Source organism: Penaeus chinensis, chromosome 27, assembly GCF_019202785.1.
Source record: "Penaeus chinensis breed Huanghai No. 1 chromosome 27, ASM1920278v2, whole genome shotgun sequence".
NCBI classification, from domain to species: domain Eukaryota; kingdom Metazoa; phylum Arthropoda; class Malacostraca; order Decapoda; family Penaeidae; genus Penaeus; species Penaeus chinensis.
The window spans coordinates 21823828-21828710 of NC_061845.1; the positions used below are offsets into that span (position 1 = coordinate 21823828).

General features: G+C 49.4%; 1 protein-coding gene across 1 annotated transcript in view; it reads right to left on the reverse strand.

Annotated features, from left to right (window-relative positions):
- The window catches only part of LOC125039507 (serine/threonine-protein kinase Nek4-like), a 381570-nt gene that overhangs the window by 256775 nt on the left and 119912 nt on the right, over positions 1 to 4883 (reverse strand). The gene's annotated exons all lie outside the window — the stretch shown is intronic.

Genomic DNA, 4883 nt, shown 5'->3' on the forward strand with positions numbered 1-4883 from the left:
GAGTGAGTGAGTGAGTGAGTGAGTGAGAGAGAGAGAGAGAGAGAGAGAGAGAGAGAGAGAGAGAGAGAGAGAGAGAGAGGAGAGAGAGAGGGGGGGGGGGGGGGGGAGGAGAGAGAGAGAGAGAGAGAGAGAGATCAGTTTTATTTTCACAATCAGCAATTTCACTTTCCCTCAAACCCTTTTCTGGCTCCCCTCAACCCCCTGCCCCGCCCTCTTCCATTTCCCTTTCCGTATCATATTCCCTTAGAGAAAAGAGAAGATGAGGGGAGAAAGGGTGAATGGAAAAGAGAAAACGAAGAACAAGAAATGGGTGCATAAGAAGAGGAGAGAAAAGTGACAAAAGTAGAGAAGATGGGAATAAGGAGAGGGGAGATGGGGAAATAAAACAGAAGGGAAAGAAGAGAAGAGAAAGATAATGGAAATAGACAGAAGGCAACAAAAAGAGAGAGGCGGGGAGAACGAAGGAGGGGACAAGAGGGGGAAAAAAGAGGGGAGAGGGGGAGAAGAAGAAGCAGAAGAGGGGAGTTAAGGGAGGGGAGGAGAAGTAAGTCATGTAACTGCGGCTTCAAGTCACATTAATGAAGAAGGATCGGGAAATAATGGCCGATCGCGGACTGAATCTTGGATTTCGGAGACGCGCCAGACCGCACCAATTATCTCGCCCCTGGGGATCCGGAGGAGGCGGGGGGGAGGGCGGGGGGGGGGGTGGAGAGGGTGGATGTGGGTGGAGTGAGGTGGTGGATGGGCGAGGGAGGGGGTGGAGTGAGGTGGGTGGAGGGGCGAGGGAGGAGGTGGAGTGAGGTGGTGGAAGGGCGAGGAGAGGGATGGAAGGCGAGGGAGGGGTGGAGTGAGGTGGGTGGAAGGGCGAGGGAGGGGGTGGAGTGAGGTGGGTGGAAGGGCGAGGGAGAGGGGTGGAAGGCGAGGGAGGGGGTGGAGTGAGGTGGGTGGAAGGGCGAGGGAGGGGGGTGGAGTGAGGTGGGCGGAAGGGCGAGGGAGGAGGTGGAATGAGGTGGGTGGAAGGCGAAGGAGGGGGTGGGTGAGCGTGGGAAAAGAAGGGAATAGGGTGGGGTGGGTGGGGACGGGTGGAAGGAGGAGGAAGGGAGCGGATGGGGTGGGTGGGACGGAAGGAAGGAAGGGAGCGTGGTGGTGTAAAATAGGGTGGAAGGGCAGAGAGAGGATGAGGATGGGGAGTGGAGAGGGTGGTGGGGGACGGAGAAGGTGGAGGACGGCTGGGGGTGGCGGGGAGGAGGGTGGATAGGAAGGGCGTGGGGGAGGGAAGGGAGGGCGTGGGGGAGGGAAGTTAAGACGAGGGAGAGGGAAGAGAGGGCGTGGGGGAGGGAAGGGAGGGCGTGGGGGAGGGGAGGGAGGGCGTGGGGGAGGGAAGGGAGGGCGTGGGGGAGGGGAGGGAGGGCGTGGGGGAGGGAAGGGAGGGCGTGGGGGAGGGGAGGGAGGGCGTGGGGGAGGGAAGGGAGGGCGTGGGGGAGTGGAGGGAGGGCGTGGGGGAGGGAAGGGAGGGCGTGGGGAGGGAAGGTAAGACGAGGGAGAGGGAAGGGAGTACGTGGGGGAGGGAAGGGAGGGCGTGGGGGAGGGAAGGGAGGGCGTGGGGGAGGGGAGGGAGGGCGTGGGGGAGGGAAGGGAGGGCGTGGGGGAGGGGAGGGAGGGCGTGGGGGAGGGAAGGGGGGGCGTGGGGGGAGGAGGAGGAGGGCGTGGGGGGGAAGGGAGGCGAGGGGGCGGGAAGGGGGGTGGGGAGGAAGGGAGGGCGTGGGGGAGGGGAGGGAGGGCGTGGGGGAGGGAAGGGAGGGCGTGGGGGAGGGAAGGGAGCGCGTGGGGGAGGGGAGGGAGGGCGTGGGGCATGGAAGGTAAGACGAGGGAGAGGGAAGGGAGTACGTGGGGAGGGAAGGGAGGGCGTGGGGGAGGGGGAAGGAGAAGCGACAAGAGGTTGCGGGAGAAAGAGATTTATGAAGGGAACAGCTGTAAGGGAGACACCCAAGGGAAGGGTTTAGCCTATTTATCATTATTGTTACAGTAATATCATTAGAGATGAGCGTACAGGATGAATTATTGCCACCATTATAGTTGTTATTATTATCGTATTGGTTGTTATAAACATTGTTAATATTATTATCATCATTATTATTATCATTATTGCAGTAGCATCCCTATCAGTATCACTGTTACCCATATTTTCATTATTTTTATTATTATTATTATTGTTATTATTATTATCATTATCATTATAATTATAATTTTAATCTAATTTTTAAGATAATTATTTTTGTCATCATTATTATTATTATTGTCATAATCCTTATTACTATTATTGCCATTCTCAGTCATCATTATTATTATTATTGTTATCGTTATCATCATCATCCTCATCCTCATCATTAGAATACAATAATCATCACTGCCATCATTGTTATCATTATCTTTCCAGCTAATATCATAATCTAATCAATTTATGTCTAATATCACAAAGTACACTTGGTCTTACAAATATCATTATCCTTTTTATCATTATTTACCAATATAAGTTGAACTTCATTCTTATTCCTTTCACTTACACCGTCATTAGTGTTTGTTTGTGGCTTTTCCGAAGAACTTATTTTTCTCCCGCGCCATCTATCACTCGTGACGTCAAAGGTACCAGACATTTTTCAGGAAATATTGTTGGAATTCTCCAGCACAGACTGATGGATTTCGCATTAAAGAAAGAGTTATTTTTATTTTATTTTTTTGTATTTTTCATTATTTCGATTTGTTATTGATTTTCTGAAAATCTTATTATGTTTTTGTTTATTGGCTTCATCCTTTTTTCATAGGGATTAAAATCTACGTGTCTTTTTCCTATTTCATTATTGGGCATATCATTTATACGTTGTATCTTGTTTTCAATTCTCTTTTTATTCTCCGCCTCCATCATTCTTATTTTTCCACATTTCTTCATCCTTCTTCCCTCCATCTTTCCTTCTCCTCCCTCCCTCTTCCCATTTCGTCTTCCTCCCCGTCCCCTCCACCTCTTCTTCGTCTTCCTCTCTCATCCCAATTTATCGCACCATATCTGATCCGCCAGCCTCATCACATACACTATACTGATTCCTTCTATGTTGTTATTAAGGGTGAATTGAGGGCATAGAGGGGGGGGGGGAAGAGAGGGGGGAGGGAGTAGAGACGAGTAGGGTCACGTAATACAACGTTATAAGGACATTATCTTCTTCCTTACGACTGTTTCCCGTTCGCGGGGGGAGGGGGGGGGGTTATAACCAGGCACTTCTCTCTTGGTTTCTGTCTCGCTGTCTCTTTCTCTGTCTGTATATTTGGCTGTCTGTTTGTATCTTTCTCTCTCTTTACACACACAGACACACACACACACACACACACACACACACACACACACACGCATACACACATACACATACTTACATACATACATACATACATACATACATACATACATAGATGTATGTATGTACGTGTATGTGTATATGTGCGTACGCATGTGTGTATGTGTGTACAGATATATTTCCAGCCCCCTCTCTATTTATCTTATCCCCCCCCCCCCCCCAACCCCAAATCCTTTCCCAGATCCCGCTCATGATCCTACACGACGCCGCATTATGTCGTAGGCCTATCAACGCCTCCAGGCTTGGGCGGAGGGGCGTTTCAGGTTGTGGTTGGGATTGCAACGAAGGGGGGGGGATGGGGGGTAGGGAGGGAGGGGGGGTGTGGAAGGAAGAGGGTAGGGGAGATAAGTGAGGGAGTGAAAGAGAGAGAGAGAAGGAGAAAGAGAGCAGGGAGAGAATAAGGAAAATAATGTGGTGGGGAGTTATGGAGGGAGGAAGGGAGGGAGGGAGGGAGGGAGCGGGAGATCTTGAACGTATGTGTGACTGTCGGGTTTATTTGTCCGTGTCTGGCTGTTTGTCTGCCCCTTTACTGGTCTGTGTCTGTGCTGTTTTGTTAGCCACTTGCAACTCGGTTAAATTCTCTTGCAGCGCAAGTTCAGATGGGTAGGTGAATAAATAGACTGACAGATAAATGTATTTGTTAGTATTATAATCATCATCGCCATCATTATCACTATTATCATAATTAGTATTATTATGATTGTTTTATATAATTGTCAGTGTCATCAATTTTATTATTGAAATAATCCTTTTCATTACTGATATTGGTGATACTGTTATCAGTGGAACAACAACCAAGCAATGCAAAACCCAAAACGAAAGCAAAGAATAACCAAGAGGCTCGCATAATCCAGCTTTCGAAAGAAATACTTATACGTTACAACTTTTTCCTTTTCGAGTACGCGCGCCCCTTGCTCGGCGTTGCCCTCTAGCTGAACCCTAAAGTTGAACCTACAGAATGAAACAAAATACCAAACACTGATGTGAACCGATAGAGTGAGAGAGCGCCGAGGGAGTAAAACAGCTGATAAGAACTCGATAAGTTTTGAATTCAGAGATGATGATGATACTACGAGGCGTCGCAACATCCTTGCTTCCGCCTTTGAACTGCCGGGAAAAAAGGCGGGAAATGGCCGCTTCAAGTTCGCTAAAGAACGCGCTGCCTCGCTCTTTATCGACGAGAGAGCATCATTATTGCCATTCCTGATTGGCAGAGTTGCGCCATTCCGACAAAGAAAAGGAATGAAAAAGCGCAGAGTCAGAAAAAATAACAATACTAATAGACCCGTCTCACTCTCGCGCGCTTCCCTGAATCTAGCGAGTTGCGCTTGATAAAATTATAATCCAGTCGGACTCTGGCAACACCGAACCCGCCCGGGCTCCGACCAATGAACCAATTCACATGCATCTAATCAAAGCAATATGCGATTTTAATCAATTCCATCGTAGGAAAAAACGCGGGGAAACCCGTGCAGCCCT